Raw genomic sequence first — 19,230 nt, 5'->3', positions numbered from 1 at the left:
ATCCACAACCCCACTGCCAGAACAAGGCTTGCTTCTTCAACATTTAAGAGATACCAACTGGAATTTTAGCTTTAGAATTTTAGATTAGCATTTTACAACAGAGTGTTCTCATCTTTTCCTTATCAATTAGATTCTTGGCAAATTTAGAAGCGTTCTGTAACCCAGATAACCTTGGCGATGAAGCAGGCTGTATTTCTGTGCTGTCAGCAAGGGGGCTTGACTTGTTCATTGTAACAAGCACACTAGTTTTAGAATACACAAACTGCATAAATTTAACAATTCACTAACCAGACAGAATACCGTTGCTCAATTTATAACACATTCCAAGGTATTTAAATCACTCTGATCGATGTTATCTGGCCCAACACAACACAACAGCATGTACATTTCCTGACATCATCAGACAGTTTAAAGTCAGGAAAGCTTTCCACCAATCAATAAAATTTCTCACAAAAGAGCAAACTCACATTTCTTAAATGCTGGTTCCACTAGAGGGCAATATTTGACTCACTACATAACAGCATACTGCTGCACAGGATTAGTTATAGTGGTTTTTGTAGGCTTAGGAAATACAAAAAATACAGACTTAAACAAATAAATTACCTGAAACTACTGTACACAACCTACACACTCTATGTTAGACATAAAACAAGTATAGTAACTATACTACAGTAACTTGTATATTTACTGTGTATGCTGAATCTGTTAAATTGGCACATGGTACACATAGCATAGCATTATATGTTCTCTGGAAACAGCGGTAGTAATATTATCACTGGAGCCGCAAATACTTTCTGTGGTAAATAATTCACAGTTCTTTATTAAACATTCGGCTTGTCTCTGCTGAAATCACTTTAACCAACACAAAATGCTTCAAGACAGGCTTTCTATTAAAAAGAGCAAAAAGATGGTGGTTTTCAAGGAATTACATTATAACATGATATTTATCGGAACTGTGAAAAAAATAAAAGCACACATTGTGTACATGAAATGGTGATAATAATAACATAAACAAGGCTTCATCATAGTTTAGTTGGTCATTTGCTGCTAAAATTTAATAGACTGTCTGAAAGAAACTACATTTAAAAAAATGCAAGTTGACAGTTACATTAACATCATTTTAGTTTTCTTCAGAAAAATCAAATCAAGAAAAACTGATTAAATGGTTTGACTTCACATAAAGAACTATTCAACTACATCAGGTCCAGGCATGCAAGTGAAGCAGCTGCTTATAGAAGCAGGCCTCATGCTGCCTGTTGCCAGCTGTGTAATGTAAGTGTGCATTAACTGCAATGTGGGGTTCATGCTAGGGAATTAAATCTGTTTCTCTACAGAGCTGTGATTCCGTTAAGGGTGTTACTGCAAAAGAATGCTTTCTAATCTGAGTCTTACTTGCTATTTTAGCATTCATGGGTCATATATGGTTATCTGGACCCTTGTCCCAGTTCATTATTTCCTTCAGCCACTGCATGAATATGTAACAGTATTTAATATTAAACTACCATCAAGATGATCAAACATTAATTATAACTTGAAACTGCAGTGATCCCATTTTCATTCCTCAGCCTAGATAAAGTAACTACATAAATACATGCATAGTACATTGAATCTGTGACTTATCCAAACCTTCTTTGTGATATGTCAGGCACGCTTTTACTTGGGTAGGATAGAGGAGGGGATTAGTTTTGCTAAACAAAGTGCCACTGCCGACCCTCTGAAATGTCTGTTTTGCCTGGGATTAAAAACCCTGGTACATATGGCACCATTCTCTACCCTTTGAACAGCTGTTGGACTGTAACATATTTGGGGTGTGCAAGAACCACACACTGTGACTTGAAAATACAATACAAATCATGTCCTATGCACAAAATATTCTCCCAATCGATTTAGGAATCCTGGGTTTAGAAAAGGATTTACATTTGATGAGGTTTTTTTTGTTTTGTTTTGTTTTTAGCTTTCCTGCAAATTTCAAGCCTATTAATTTAATTTGCCTTCATGAAAACTGTTTGTTTTTCTCCAGAGATGGCCAAGAATATCTTAACTTGTCAGATTAAGTTTACATTATTCTGCTCCACCTGAGGGTCCAGAAACCGAGGCTTCACTCTCTGTGCTGCATGAATAGCCATATGGTGAAACACTCTGTTTCACCATAAGGTTTAAAATGGCTGGTGAAATGTTATGTAATGCACAGTATAATTGTGTACAGATGGAATTATTATATAGCTACCACATGTGTGTTTTTAGAGCAAAAATCACAGCTGTTAACAATATAATTTAAAACAAATAAAGAAGTTAATAAGCAGTGATTATTATTTTTTTTAAAACATATATACAGTATATCATTTGCCTAATGTGGATTAAAGAGGATTAAGTAATATAGTACCTGCAAGGCCTTCTGCTAACAAACAGATTTAACTGAATTACATTTCAGTTACAGGAGAGGTTCATACAGGAGATATGGCTGTCGTTCCAATCAGAAAACTCACTTTGATATATTAGTTAATATCAGTTTCTATCAAATGTTATAATTCAGTTTTAATAATTTGCAAACACACACATACAAACATACCAAAATTATACCATTCATTTTTAAGTAACATAATGTGAAAAAGGTTTAGATGCCATAGATGTAATAAATGTACTCTCTGGTACCATTATCAACAACTAAAACATGGTAGAACGTAGGCAAGCATGATGCAGATAAATAAAGTTCTTCACATTGAAAAAAGCAAGGTTGACTTCATGGTAAAGCACAGTAAAGGAGTTGTACACTAAAGGAGGATAAACGGTCATGAAACATTCCAAATATATGATAATTCTGTCATGCCTCTCAAGTTTCCTCATGGCTCAGTTTTAGGAAGATAATTACTTTCTGACAAAAATAAATGTTTAGTCCCCTGCCAATCACTTTTGTTTACTGTGGTTTTACACCCTCGTCTCACACCCTAATCATTCTAAACGTTTAAAACCTGTTCGTCAACATCACATCATGTCTTTCACGGGGCTTGACTTGATCCAGAAACGAACCTGGGAAACAATCAAATATCCTGCAGCAAACCACCGCCAACATTAAAAAGGTGTGTTTAACTAGAATTAAAAGTAAGCTTGGAGGAGATCAACATCTACACTGTACAGAGACGCAATAGCACACAACTGTTTCAGTCTGCAGAAGGATGTTTTTCTTAATCTATTTACAGAATGAAAACAACAGGAAGAGCGATACTTCCTGGGTCAATGGAGCTCTTAGTCAATAGAAGCACCCGAATATCTCAAGGAAATTCAACAAGTTTAGAGAGGTAGTGTGGGGGGCTGGGGGGGGGGGGGGGGGGGGGGGGGGGGTCCTCTTCCTCTTGAAACAATCAGAGTGGAACTTGACTGTACCACAACAATTGTAAAATCATCACTAAAAGGTATAATGTGTAAAAGGGAAAAGCTCTAGCAAATTTATGCATCTCAGGTCACAAACAAAACAATGAACAGCTTTGGTCTGTTATTACAACATTATGGGCTGCTATTGGTGTTTAAATTGTTCTGGAAGGATACGTACAGTAACAAGTCCACAATATTCCATCTGTCTGTTGTCCAGATAAAGTAAACAATATATTTTACAATATATATTACAACACACATTTCACGGACGCCATCTGTTAACAAACCAATCAGTTATGTGACTCCCCCGCCCCCCCCACCACCACCACCCATCCTTTGTAGTCTCAGCAAGAAACACTTTTATTTATTTCTACAGCTTTAACTCATGATTGTATTTTTACTGATAATACATGTGAATAGGTCGTAATAGGAAAGCACAATTATCTGTAACTATTGCCTTTGCGTAACCAAATATACTCTTCAATAAGAAACTGAGAAAGTAAAAAGGAAAACTGAGTCTATTGATATGGTAAGAAAAAACAAATACAGCAGTGATGGAATCCAGTTTCAAACTCAACAAAAGAGGTCAATATGATGTAACAATACCCTTCAGAAGAGAGATTGTACACCTATTGTTGGCAAATGCTTCTCCACAGGGGAAGTCTGGCCCAAACCTCGGGTAGTTTGAACAATCATGTCAGTCTAAAAGGAGCCCGGTGGCATTAATATTTCAAAAGCAGTTTCCACAAAAAATATATCAAGCTGTTGACAAGATGATGGTTAATTATTAACTATTATTGTATGCTGGAAGCTGTGGCAGGGCGAAAGCCCTGCGCATGCAAATAGTGTGGTTTTGTTTGATTTACAAATAAAGTTTGGGTATTTTGAATTTAAATTCGACAGGGATGGGGTTAAAATCCCATTCCTGCCAAATCCATGTGCGGAATGTAGCTAGGTCTTGATTGATTAATTGACTGGTAATCAAGCCCCAGCCACATAGTATAAAAAGGGAGCTAAATCCTGGGCTTAGTGGTTCAGTGAGGACGAACGTCCAGCCTGAACAGTAGGAGAAAGGGACACAAGGTTATTATTTTATTCTTGTAATTTTCATGTAGTGCTGTTTTCATTGCTGCTTTTATTATTTTGATTATTGTCATTTATGTATGTAAAGTGCTTTGTGATCCCCGAAAGGCGTTATATAAAATCAAGAAATTATTATTATTATAGTGACGGCACTGTGGAAACTAACAAAATGATGTTTAAAGTATTTTAAGGTTTACTGAGCAGGCAGCTCATCAAATTGTCATTAAATCCTTTATTTTGTGCCATAGCAATAAACCAATCGCAACAGTTGCCTAACATTAGTTTCCCAGAATTGGGGGAAAAAAACAAAACAAAACAAACAAACAAAAAAAAAAACAAAAAAAAACATAAAAATAACACTGCTAATCAAATGGAGGGAAAAAAATAAACAATCAACTGGAAAACTAATGTTGACAACACATTAATTCCAAATCCATTCCAATAGGGTCCATTTCTTTTTTATAATAAAGCAGTCTCCGTGTGGTTTTTTCCTTATTAATGGTAGGTCAAAGTAAGGACTAACAAGGCAATTGTTTGGGTCTTCCTTTATACAAGTTTACTGTAGTATGAGTAAAGTATAGTAAAAACATTGTGAAAGTGTGGTAAATGTTGGCATGGGTAAAAATACTGTGCAAATGTACTAACTTTGATAAGGGCTCAATCATTCTCTGAGTGGGCATGTATCAAATGCACTTACATTATGTTGTCTATATTGTGTGTGGGATTTTCCATATTGGCTGCCTACTGCAATCTGTTCCTTTCTCTTATCACTCATTTTTTGCTTTCAGATACCCAAGTGCCTAAAAAGCACTAGATCGATCCACAAACTCTTTACTAGTGCAACCACTAGTGTATGAGCATTACCTCCAACAACCATGTGACACACCTCTTCTTCAGTGGATGCAGGCACTGAATATCTGCTATTCCAATGCACAGACCACACTTTCCACACACTCTCTGTTCTGAAGAGGATAGTCAAGTATCTTTGTTATAAACAGGAATTGAGACCCCCCCCCCCCCCCCCCCCCAACTAATTTCCCTTAAGAATGTACAAAAATAACCCACAAGTGAAGCTAACCATGTTATCAGACCCTTAGTAGTCAATAGTCCCAGTAGTCTTTTGCTATGCAAGATCACTTTGTAGCAAATTTTACCTGGCCATTTTTACCGTTACTTGTACCATAAGAAAAAGATATGGAAAGCAACTGAATATAACTAATCCTTTTCAGCTATTTTCTTTAAAGCCACACAGATTTCACTGTGTCCCAGCACTAAGCAGAGATCTTTTCTCATGGGACTACTGTCACATATAAAAAAATACTTTAGCGCTATACAACAAAGTATTCATTTTTCACACAGATTAGCCAAAGGATCACACTATATTATGATAACTTTGGAACACCACCGGTCAGGAAATAAGTGTCATTGCCGCATATTATCTTATATTTCTGCTCCTGTAGGATGCTGCAGTCAGTCAGCTTCTATAAATAAACACGATAGCTGATACCAAATGCTTAGTTATACTGTATTTCAAGTGCTGAAATGAATACTCCTGCTATACTGTAATTCTAATCACTTGCATAAAAAACTCGAAGATGACTGAAAAAAATAACCCCATTAAATCTGAATAAATAGCATTACTGCATCACTGAAGGACTTCTAGGACAAATTAAATAAATGTATTGGTTGACGAGTGAATCAATGGTATTTCCATCACAACTCTACAATGTCGGAATGAGTTTTAAAATACTGCTTTAACCCTGAAGGTATTTGACCTCAGCTATCTTTGTGACCTGGCGTTAGTACACACCCCAGGCATGCTGCCAGCCCTTTAGATGCTGCTTTACATGGTGTCCCAAGAGCGTAAATGGGGGTGGGTAGAAGTACATCTTCCCGTTATTATGCCGTAAATCCTAACAAAACGTACAATACATTTCTTTGGGATGCTCATGCATGGAAGGTATTTTTAAATTTATTTTGTATACATTTTTTTTTGTTTGTTTGTTTTTTCTTTTGGCTGGTAATTTAAAACTGATCAGGAATAGAGCTTGGTAATGTGTGAACCATTACACGCTTACCGTAAATGGCAGCATTAGACCATTCTACTTGTGAAGCGTCAAAAAGGGGCAAAGCTATTACTTTCCTTGAGATAATACTGAAGCAGAAGAGGCCCTATTTATTTTATAGCTCTTTCTACTGTGTGTGCTGTAGAAAATAGAAAATGATTTCACTTGAATCATTACCTATAAGTATTAGATTGCCTGGAAATAAGTGGTTGTCTGATAAGCTAAATTAATTACAGGATGTATTCCTGTCAAAGACTCCTCCACAATTCTGAACAAAATCCCTGGGGAGCTGAGACAGGCCGCGAGTGCTCGTCTTCGTCTCTCCCGAGTTAGAGTGGGGTTTGCAGCTGTGAGCCAGGCTGAATTATTGGGCATTCCAAAATTGTGAAAAAATCAGGAGTAAAATAATTGGTAATTCTAAATTTTAAAATAAATAAATCATGGACCATGCAGAACTTGCTATCTGTGATGAAATGGGATGTTTCTTTTGTTCATTGCCCTGTTCCAATGATTGCAGTTGGAATCATCTTTAAAAACTTAAATTATTGTGATTCACCACTTGGATAACTGTAAGACAAACTGATAAAAATTATACAACACCTACCTGACTATCTACACACTTGGTAACTCTTAATAAATTATATCATATGCTATTATAACAAAGAAACAGTTATGTTTTTCTGATCACTTTGAGTGAGTGCTGTAGTTTGTATGCTAATGTTAACTCAACAGCACACATTGCCAATTGGAGTTACTAAAATGATCAATATTACACTCAAATCCCAACCATAACCCTAAGCCCAACAAAACACAGGGGGTCTCCTCTCAGTGGTTGCCAGCAAACAAAAGTGAGTGTTGTGATTGTGTTCAAACTAATCAGTTTCCAGCATTGTTAAAACAGTGTGTGAAATTGATAATAAATAAAAAAGGAGACTCATTTTGACTGACTTTTTACAAAATGCACCTAGCATTATCAATAAAATACCACATAAGTGAGCACCATGAACTGCTTTCAACAAAAGAAAAATATATATTTAACTTTATCCTGAAGACCAGCATTGTTGCTCTTTCTCTTCAACAGGTTACTGTTCGCGATGACTTGGTTTAGAATGGTATATTACATTGCTAAAGCCATAAATGTACCCTGATTTACGCTGGCTGAATACCAGTGATGGAATCTTCTGTGACAGTTAAGAGCTTTATTGAACTGGAATAGCTGACCGCATTCAAAAGCAACTGAACACAACACAATACATGGCTTTTTGTTGTCCCTTTTTCTAGTGTAAGTTGAGTGGCCTCTTTTAGAGCAGTCATTCACGCCTAGAACTCTCTGTACTATTGCGTGTTCCATTTTTAAGTCCTGGGGGTGGGTTGTTGATTATTTATAATACACTTTTTATTTATAGGTTTGAAGCCACTGACAGTGTGATTTGAAGCATTTGTCAAGCCCAATAAGGTCTGTCCTAAAAAATGATTTGGTTCTTTCTTGGAAGAATTTGTGGCTCTGGTTGAATATTTAACAGCATGTTAACCATTTGATTTAGATGGGATAGTATAATATTATTTTCCAGCCTCATATATAATTTACTATGGATTTACAATGGCCAAATGAACCAAATTCAACAAACAGGCGTTTATAACTGTGACTACCGTTTTTTTTTTCTTATACAACAAATTTGTATGTATAATTCCAGTCATTCAGAGTGTAATGCCTGACAGTATATCGAAATATAATCAGTACCGGGCTTATTTTTTCTCTCTTTTTTTTCCCCAATAGAAGTTTTGAGGTCATTCGGCACAGGCACTTAAGACAGTTGTTTGTTTTTCACAGAAAGCAGGAAGTTAAGTGCTTGACATAAGATTTAATATTGAGTGCCGATTGTCGCTGTTTTCTTTCTCTAAAACATTCACAAATGCCTGCCACCTGCGCTTAAAGGGCATTGAACAAGTGTAAACATGCCCTTGTGTTTGCAGCAGCACTGGTAAACAAATAGCTGTACCACTGTTGTCATGTAGCAGCCAACTCATGATCAAAAAGAGTGGGACCTGTACTATTATTGTTTTCAAGCACTGGTGCCATTTTAGTATAGTGTATTTGCAATGCTTGCATTTATAAATGCATTCTCAATTGGTATGCATCTTCTAAGTTGTTTTAATTACAGAATAGCTTTTTTGGTTGTTGTTCATGCATCTCATCTTTCTGTGGGTGATTTATTCTGCTTTCTGAATATAAATACAGGTTAAAATATAACTGTAACCACAGTTGGAAAAGGTTATGGATTCACTTCTGTAACTGCTGTTAAATACTATAAATATTCATTAGATTCAGGTTTATATTTGATCTTTTTTGGATGTTATCAACTTCACAACCAGGTTTGTAATGTATTACAAAGTACAACAAAGCTTAAATAAATATATTTTACAAGCGTACAGATGCAAACTAGCAAACACAACCTTTGGTAATGAAAGCTCTAATATTATACAGGGCCATTCACAGCACAGCACAGCACAGTCCTTGAATACAAATGTAACATTTGTTACACTGGATAAGTCATCAATATCAAAATACAGGCAAGTCTGTGACTTTTTAATGATCAAATATCTGTGTATTAGGATAGAACAATTACTATAAAAACCACAGGCTTGCCATTAGTCTGATATTGATGACTTATCAGTATGACAAATGCACCATTTTCCTGAAATGACCCAGCAGCAAAAACCCAATATGTGTGTCTATGAAAGTACTGAAGTTGAATATTTCTTTCACTTAAGATACATTTCTCCTGTTCTTCATTCACCATAATATAAACACTGTGTAATAGTCTCTTATTTTCAGTACATCCATATTCATTTCACTCGTCAAATCTGCTGAACAAAAAAAAAGAACGTTTGAAAACATGATCTGATGTATTTTACTTTACCATACCACATTCAATCTATACCTACAATAATAGGTTAATCTGATGAAATGCCTTCATTAATGCACTGGAGCAATTTTATAAATAAGTAATGACAGGTCAATGTCTGTTGGATTCATATCTCTGCCCAAACTGTACAGCAATAGACTATTAATGAGACTCCCTTGACTTTTATTAATAAAGACACAGATGTGGACCTGGACAGCAATGCAGTTGCCAGGAACTCTTGTTCAAGGTAAGAAGAACATGTACTTTACGTTAATGATTACTATATGTACTTTACGTTATATATATATATATATATATATATATATATATATATATATATATATATATATATACGACATTGCAGTGCATGCGAGGTAACTGTGTTACTGTGTCATTCATACTAAGCCTTACTTAGCTTGACATTTTTGGCAGAAGGTCGGGCACATTGTACTTGCGTGCTGCACAAGCGATGCATTTTCTTACAGCAATGCTTACACAATGCTCCAGCCAGAATACGACACCTTGCTTCTATTCAATGCATTCATACAGTCCATCTTTCAGCTACACAATACTTTTGCAAAGTACCGGGAGACATAATAGATTCAGACATCACCGCAGTTCAGACTTCGCCTCATTTAATGTCAAGTATTTGTTTTTTGTTTTTGTTTTTCTTCCTGCATGTGCAGCATGACAACTGCATGGAATGGATCGACTTAATATTTCAATATCTAACATTCTGAGAAATGAAATCTAACGATTTCAGGTTACACTAATATCAATAACAAAATGCAAGAATCGGCTATTAAGTTCTCGTTACAGCACATAAAAAATAACAAAGCTATCTTTGAAGTAAATCCATGAGGACACTAAATTTATTTGAGCATTGTGCATTTTACGACCACCGATAGCACCGATATCAAACAGCAGCTCACCTTTGTTTTCTATTGTCTGTTTCTTTCCTTTCAGTCCCCGTCTGCCTAACAGGATCTCCAGCAGGTCTTCCGTAAACCCTATTAAACCCTTCTCGCCTTCCCCCCACCGAGCCTCTACAGCATACCAGGCTACAACACACACCAGTATGTTTGTCTGCTGTTGTCAGGAAGCTGCCTCCGCATATCTAGGCAGTTCACACTTCCACACATCACACCACGCCTTCGCCTCTGTTCCTCCCTTGCAGCTACTGCTGAGCCCTTTAATTTCCCTCTGCAGCTGCCGCTGCCAGTGCAACATTACTACTGTACTGCCCCCTTTGCCCGTGCCAAAGCACTGCTTTGCTGGTACAGTGGTAGATGGAACGTAACGACGTGGTCGCTGGCGATGGTAAAGCGCTGCCCCTAAACGTGTGCACATACAGTACAGGAGCGTATGTGCAGTATAGAAATAAAAATGAACGAGGGAGTCCACTACTGCCTGGTGCAGCACTAATTGGCTTAATCTACAACAGAGATGCTAAAGACTAGGTTTAAGAAACACACTGACAGTAATATACTACTCACAATGACTCCATTAGTATGACATGTATTTCCACACATTAAATTGACAGTTACAGTAAAATATTATTTGTGTAAATTGATGAATGCTCCATTAACAAATGCTAAATATAGGACTGACATTTATTATAAGGGTCAGAGGGGAAAATAACTGTATAGGCATATTTTGCATCTGACTGTGGAGACCCAGTATGAGTCTGTCAAAGCTAAACCAGCTTTCCTTTTAAATAGGTTTAAAGGTTGTTAACAAAATTAATCAAAATGGCAACTACCTCCTAGTTGCTGAATGAAACTATAAACCTGTGGTTATTATGTTATTATGGATTTAATCTTCGAAGCATATATATATATATATATATATATATATATAGATATATATATATATATATATATATATATTATCCTAAGCTATCTTAATATGCAGTATGTAGTATCTAGAATGTCACCTCCTGTATATAGTGTTTATCATTTTACAATAAAAGATGACCAGTCCGACTAATGAAAAATGAACAAATAATGAAAAAATAGTAAATCCTCTCTCAAATACCAATGACAAAACACCAGTCTACTCCCACTGGTATCAAGGAAAAGAACCTATGCACAGCAAGCAGGGAAATGCTGCAGCTGCGTATATAATCTCTATCACACTGCACAGCATACCACATGCTGCACTTGACCCAGGAATGAATGTGTTAGAAAGTCTTTGTTGTAAAATATAAATATGGATGTAATAGAAATCTGGTTCCCCCTTTCCTTTCAACTAACGTCAATAATTAAATACATTTCTACATAAAATAAATAAATACATTTTTTGAATGTTTAGATATTGAACCACAAATAGGTCCACATTAAATTTTAAAGGAAGAATTTATGAATATTACCAATTTCTCATTCTTCTGTCTTGAAAATAATAGCTTTTTAGAAAAACAATAATACTTTATCATGGCATCATGTTCCTAAGTGTGTATTTGATGTGTACACAAAACACAATGTTTGAGAAACCTCTTTGGGTTTTAATATCCCTGCATCTTTATGTTGAACTTACTGTAAAGCCACAATCTCCCCCAGCATCACAGTCTTAAAGGTATGGTTCACTGTACCAGGTATACATTGCCTTTTTGAACATGGCAGCTCTAATAAATCAATTTGTGGAAATTGTCAGGGGAAAGGAAGGGTGGGTCTCTTTGTTGCAGAAGAACTTAACAATGGAATAAGGTTTGTGGCTAAAGCAACAGTTCAACTAGGATACTGCACAGGTTCTAGGATATAAGAATAGAATTTGAAGGATAAACATAGTGTTTAAAACCCTCAAAAGGTCTGAAAAAAATGAGGTCCTTGGTAGAACTTAACAAGCTGTTAGCAGGCCACTGGTGGCAAAGTCTACTTCAAAGCCTTAAATATCTTGCCCAAGGGAATCGCTGTTCCCAACAACAGCCCCCCTCAGACCCCCACCCTTGTAATTCTGTAACCGTCTAAGAAAGACTATCTCATTAGGCTATTAGGCTGAGTATAATCAGGGCCAGTGTATCCAGACTACTGTTTTGCCTGAGGTTAATGAAAACCCAATATAAAACTATTTTGATTTCACAATTGTCTTCTGTATTTTTAGCCAGTCATGTATGTTTGTGTGTGCGGTTTTTTTATGGTATGCTGTGTTTAAATTGGTTTAAACAGTATAACTTTTTAAAAATAAAATAGGTTGTAGGTTGTTTAAGTGCATTCATAAGTTGTCTAGATTTGAAAAAATATATATTCTGATTTAATGCCTGCAGACTAAAGCTGACATAAATCCAGTCTCAACAGGCGGTGTCGCTATGCAGTTCCTTACGGGAAAAGCAGACAGTATTTGCCTCTGGTTAGGTCCCCACATCTATAAGCATACTGATTATAATTAAAACAGTGAATCATTCAGTTTATTTTAAACTATGGTTTCAAATTGTTAAAAAGTGCTATTTAGATCTATTGATGTTATTTTTGGTTATTTGCAATTTGTTATGTTTTTCAACTACATGAGTACTTGTACTGGGAAATGCCTTTACTGTGTTTGATAAATTTCTGTTAACAAAAACAGCACACAATTGCATGGCAACAACAAAAAACAAATACAAAAATAAGAAAGGAGGCGAGGTATCAAAGACACCTTGAGAAGCAAGAGCTGTCCTGATTACAAAAATAAATACATACATACATACATACATAAAAACAGTGCTTTCTTATTCAGGAAAGGAATACTCCCTAATACTAATACTAATTAATGGGGTAATTGCGTTGAGATAATTGTAACAAATACAGTACCACCACACATATTGAAATAAGCATAGATTATTCTGGTAATTTTTGGTAATTTCAAGAGATGATAGTTTAGTATTAAATGAATGACATTTAAATTTGCCACGTGAGATCTGCTTTACTTATTTTGCAGCCTCTTTCAAACTGGATACTACAAGAAAACTTGCTTTAAATCAAAGTTGCAGCTGAAATTTTAAACCCAAAAGGTGCCAATTCAGACAAAAATGGTCTGTTAAATGGTTAAAAACCACGTATAAAAAATATTTTGACTCAGAATGGCTTTGTCTTTTTCTTTCTTTTTTATAATAATCACTATAGTATGTATCAATAAATTCACAATCTCCTAAACAAAGTGCTTCGCTGAATTATAAAGCATGGTGAATGGATACTGAGGTTAACTGATAAAGATCCATAGCATGATTTATTATTGTTACTGGCATGCAATCCTTGGGGCAAGAGCAATATAATAACAAATGTTGCCCGTGGAATATAGAGGATTGGTTCAGTCGTAAACTGATCAAAAAATACATAAAAGGCATTTATCCTATATTCCTTGGGGGTATGTCTCCACCATGCTATTTTAAATAGACCAGTTGAAAAAATCTATGAACTAAAATAATAATTTGTGATTTGAAAAAAAAAAAAAAAACATTAATAAACTAATATCGCACAAATTTATAGAGCCTATAAAGAGTAAATGTATTATATAGTTAATAATTGAAGTACATTTAGAGCTCACTAAAACATATTCCTTTTCCATTACTCATGCAAGTAAAAATGTAATACTCTGTAGAAAACTAATAGAAATGATGGGTATGCAAATATATTATTTTCTAAGATGATAGAGAAAGTTCTAAACAGTAGTACAGTAACCGCGTTTAAAAAGGCTTTAATACATTTGGGATTTAAAAACTTACATTAAAAACACCACTGCTTGCTTTAGTTAAGCCAGGAATGGATACAAATTGACTTAATTGCAGACAAGACTGCCATAAAACAATGATGATTTTATTGGGAATCAATAAGTTTGAATAAAGCAGTAAGTAACTAAGATGCTTTTTTCCCCCTCCCCTCACAAGAGAAGATATTTTTAATTGCCACAATAAAATATTTCTTTGATTTATGTGTAAGCGCTGGTTATAGTTCTGTATGACAATGTTTTGTACCTCTGAATGCGGCTGTGTTTCAAGCTATAAACTATAAGATTATTGGCAGCTTTTGCTACATAGAAATGCAATGGAACGCAAACAATATTGCCATAACACTAAGAAGCCCATCGACCCACAGAGCTGTAAAAGCAGTCTCGTTCTTGACAGCTTGAATTATGTTAAAGTTACACAGTGAACACCATAATGCTTAAAATAGTGCTAACCAAGGGTTTAAAATCCATTTTCATCCTATTAGTCCAATCAATTTAGTCTCAACGTTCTTTGTTAAAATACCTTTTGTATTTTTTGCTTGATCTTTATGCTTTAATTTGGGATTTGCAGATCTGCTATAGATGAAAACAGCTTCCTGGTACCTAATCATATCCCGTGTTGTAATTCATTGTAATGGAGCTGCAATCAGATCATGTGATCTACAGCAAAGGTACCAGGATGCAGCAGTTTATTGTAACCATTGGGGGTTGTTCGGGCAGCAGGTGGAGGGGGTCCTCCCTAGTTAATCAAGCTAATCTATTAATCAACCTCCCTATTTAAGCCCTGGGTCGAACACTTATACTCTGTCTGGTTTTTCGTGTTTTCCACCATCCTCCCCTCTTGAAAAATGCAGCGCCACCTCTGTAACCGATCTCCTGAAGCGTAGGCATTCCTGGTTAGTTTGGGGCAACTCTAGTTTTCTCAAATGTATATTATTATTTTCATTTTCCCCTTGCAGGGAAGCAACGCTTGCTCCCCAGCTTTGGAGACCAAACACCTCGGTCTCACCTCTGTGAGGAAGGCTCTCCACAAGCCAAGGAGAAAGTATGTCATCTTCTTTAGGGTGCAAGCACATAATTCCTATTTCAAGTCCCAGGGCTTACTCCTCACAGCCCTTGCTTCTATTCCGCAAATCTATTGTTAAATATCCCAAATATTTTCATATTTATAAAACCATGTTTTTTTTAAAAAATTTTTTATCAATGCTTACGACAAACAAATAAATGAATGTATCTTTATGGATTAATATTTTCCATATGACTAAATACCACTCAAGATGTATTGATTCCTGTCACTAACTTCATTTTCTTATAATTCCACAACAGTTAAATACAGTACTATTGTATTTGTTTTCCTATCCCTATGTTCTACTTGTTTCCAATAATACCACTTGTTTTTATTCTTATAAATTGAATGGTATATGTGATAGTAGGTACCTACTAAAAATACTCAATGCATAACACAGTTTGGTCTTAGCCTGGGTTTAGCTCAGTAGGATTTATACCAACACAAATTGGATTATGAGCCTTTGTAAATTAAAGGGCCTATTTTAAGATTTTTCGACCTCTATAGACACGCGAAGGAAAAACACCTATACAGTTCAAAATGACTGAGCTTTAAGGGCTGTACCAATTAGTAAAATGTAATTCTTTGCACTGTATGTTTCTGTACAGATCTTAAGCTGTATTTACATAGACTGTTTTTTGAGCAATGTATGTGTAGAGTGATCGCAGCTCAGTGAAATGCTTTCATAAGTGTAGCCTAGGTAGTGGACATGTATGGCCTGCCTTTCAATGATCCCCCTTACAATACACTAAAAGTGCAATTGTAAAAAACATTCCCCAAATGTATAACCCTAATACCGACACTCAATGATGGCCAGGAATCAACATGAGAATACCTTGCTTTCATCGGCTTTGAAGTGAACCTCATACTACTGGTACTTGTAAAACACAGATTCATTAGGCCTTGTTTTTCAAATTGTATTTTTTTTTGTTTTGTTCTAATAACAGGGCCATTTTACAGTATTTATGTTTTAAGAATTGTGCTGTTTTACGCAGCTAGACTGCACAGATGGATTCAATGTTTTTGAAAATAGTAAAGTCTGGAGCATGGAAATTGTGATGCATTGTTGGGAGACAGGGGTATAGGGTTTGGTCTATTTCACAGGCTGTGGATTACACTCCAGCTATATTCCTTCATGCATTGAATTTATCAGCCACCTAGGCTACACTTTGCAGTGTCTATTAGTTGAGCTCAACACTTGCTTTTAAAATCCCATTTAAAATACAATATGATTTTTCTTGAATTGATGGTACATTTTGAATGTATACTACAATCAAGAGGGCACATAGAATTTTCTCATAAATCAGCTTTGCGTATTAGAAAGAAATATTTTTTTTTTCTTAATGAATTACCTTCTTAAAAGAGATGTACATCATTCTTTCCCAAATAACACATTCTTTCCAAACAACACATTGTTATTTCGGATTCATGTAACCTGGCTTTGCTAATGTTAAGCTTTTGCAGAACACATTGAATACTACTGAAACACCAAAACATGTGTACTAATATCTTTTCAGGAAACAACAAAGTTATTGCCCTTTTTTGACATAAGATAATGATTTGAGGACACCAGTACTGAATATGTATTACAGTAATATATTTCTCCTTTCTTATAAATGTTAGGCCTGTATACTCACCCAGCAATCATTCTGACACTGGACAGATATGACTATAGTGGTAGAATGGTTTGTATGGTTTTGATTACACCGTGTAACAATTTTTTTTTTTTTTTTTGTTCCTGGGTAGTAAGTGTTATTTCCTAATTGCTTATGCCTCAAAAGTATAGAAAATGGCTATTATTCCCCACAAACTTTGCTTTTGTGACCAGGACAGTGATATTTCAAAATATCACTATTTTCAGTGGGAAAACGGGCAAATGTGTGTCTTTTCATTCACATAAAGTCAGAAAAAAAACAACATATGAATCCAAATTAACATGTATTTATACTAAAGTAATACAAAAATGACTACAAAAGATTTACAAGTGAGTAGTTTTTCGAGATTTACGATTATACTGTATTTACAAAAGATTTAGAAGTGAGTAGTTTTTCGAGATTTACGATTATACTGTATTTACAGTATAATCATAAATCTCGAAAAATTACTCACTTCTAAATCTTTTGTAGTCATTTTTGTATTCAATTCCAGCTCAACTGAAAGGTCAGTCTGTCCTATAGTGAAATTTAAGAGTGAGGATAGTTGGTATGTTTTGCTTACAATAAGTGCTTGCAACTTATTTTATATCTGTATCAAGCACCACTATCCTTTCAACTGTTAATTATTCTGGCCCATACCCACACAAAAATGCAAACACTGTACATGTTGGGTTTCATTTATCAGGGTTAGAAAATGTAATGCGGTCATTTTGAATACATTATACTGTAATCCAGGGTTTCAGGTTTCAAGTATTCAACTGAGAGGTAGCTGTTTATATGGAAATATATGTTCTTGTTAGATACCAAATCCTATCATTCCTTTTGCACCTCAGGAGGTTCTAGTGATGCTGTAATATATCTAGCTGATAAACTGCATTCCACTCCAGTCTTCCCCAGGGGTTCCAGGCTCCTCACTGCAGGCCGCCAGCAATCTCCAGTGCTCTAGTTTACAAAAACCAGAGCGCCTCTGTGTTCCACAATTTCATTATGGAGATTTCTGTCACACCTTGCAAACATCCAACACCTCTTAATGAACTCATCTCTATAAGATCTAGTTTTGTTATGAAGATCAGTGGCTTCATCTTCTGAGAGCATTCATTGAATTAATATTCCTGGGTGTTAGACAGATAGGGCCATTCTAGCCATTCCAAATCTTGTTTGAAATCAAATTTTGTTAAAAAGAAATACTGTCTATTTTGTCATCATTTTTATATTAAGTATATAACAATGGAATCCTGGTTACAATCAAAATATCTCAGTTTTTATTTCCGGTGAAGTCCCTTGCTTTGGGATATCATTTTAATTTTACAAATTAAAATTTTTCACATGCTTGAAAATATGAACATTATAACTTAAGCTAAAATTGTAACTATAACTTGAATTACATCATAAACAAATGTTCAATCTCCAGTTCCAGACCGGATCGCATAATACAGTTGGAAGCAACGGCAGCCTAAGTCTGATACTGGAACAAGATAAGATTGTGTTTTATAGACTGTTTTCATGTTGCAGATGGAAAGATGTGGCAGTGTTACTGAGCCTGATAAAGTTTTCCATATGAATTAAAGCACCCCCCCCCCCCCGGATCATATCCAAATCCATCTTCACTAACAAATCTGATGCTGCATCTCAGTATATCTACAGTTAAATATCCTGTGTAATCTACAGGCAGAACCAGATGTCATATGTTTGGCCTTATCTGCATAATTAATTCAGTTGCCACACATCATTTATTAATGTCTTTTGATAAACAATTAAAATGCAACTGCAACTAAAATTGTGCAATGGGTTTTACCATACAAAAACAACTATGCTAATCCATCAGTAAATACACTGCGAACTGTAACTGAAAGGAGGTGTTCATTAATGCAGCAGTTTGTCATATATACATGCCACATACATCCTTAGCTGTTTGAATGAGGTTGCACACAGATTAGAACCAGCAATCAGTCAATGAATTCCTGGGAGAACACTGTAGACTGTGGTAATTAGCTAACACTAGTTATAATAGTTATATATAAATTCAAATGTGCCCTCTTTGTTTCCTCAATGTATCTACTTTGTTTTGAATGTTTTGAAATTATTATAAATATATATATATATATTAAATGGAACAATATACACTATCTTAGAACACATAGCTTATTAAAGTGCACAATTCAATTTGATACCAGTATAAGTGCTTGGGAGAAACAAAACAAACCAACTCAGAGAAAGGGAAACTTTCTTTAACGTCTGTTTTCTGTACTGTATGCAGATTCAATGCAAACTCATACTGTTTATCACCAACATCTAAGAAGTTCTTTCTTTTGGATTGGTTTCTAATTTATAAAAACAAAAACAATTTAGGTCAATGACATTACAAAGTTCAAGGATAACAGAAATGG

At 35.3% G+C, this 19,230-nt stretch overlaps 1 protein-coding gene across 1 annotated transcript in view; it reads right to left on the bottom strand.

The window, feature by feature from the left end:
• The window catches only part of LOC121328589 (FERM domain-containing protein 4B-like), a 57,744-nt gene extending 47,245 nt beyond the window's left edge, over window positions 1-10,499 (bottom strand). The window contains exon 1 of the mRNA XM_041273382.1: window positions 10,357-10,499. The gene's annotated coding sequence lies outside the window, so the exon portion shown is untranslated. The remainder of the gene's footprint in view (window positions 1-10,356) is intronic.
• Window positions 10,500-19,230: the final 8,731 nt, after the last annotated feature.

This window comes from Polyodon spathula, chromosome 16 (assembly GCF_017654505.1).
Source record: "Polyodon spathula isolate WHYD16114869_AA chromosome 16, ASM1765450v1, whole genome shotgun sequence".
Taxonomy (NCBI): Eukaryota; Metazoa; Chordata; class Actinopteri; order Acipenseriformes; family Polyodontidae; genus Polyodon; species Polyodon spathula.
This window is presented reverse-complemented; position numbering and strand designations above follow the sequence as displayed.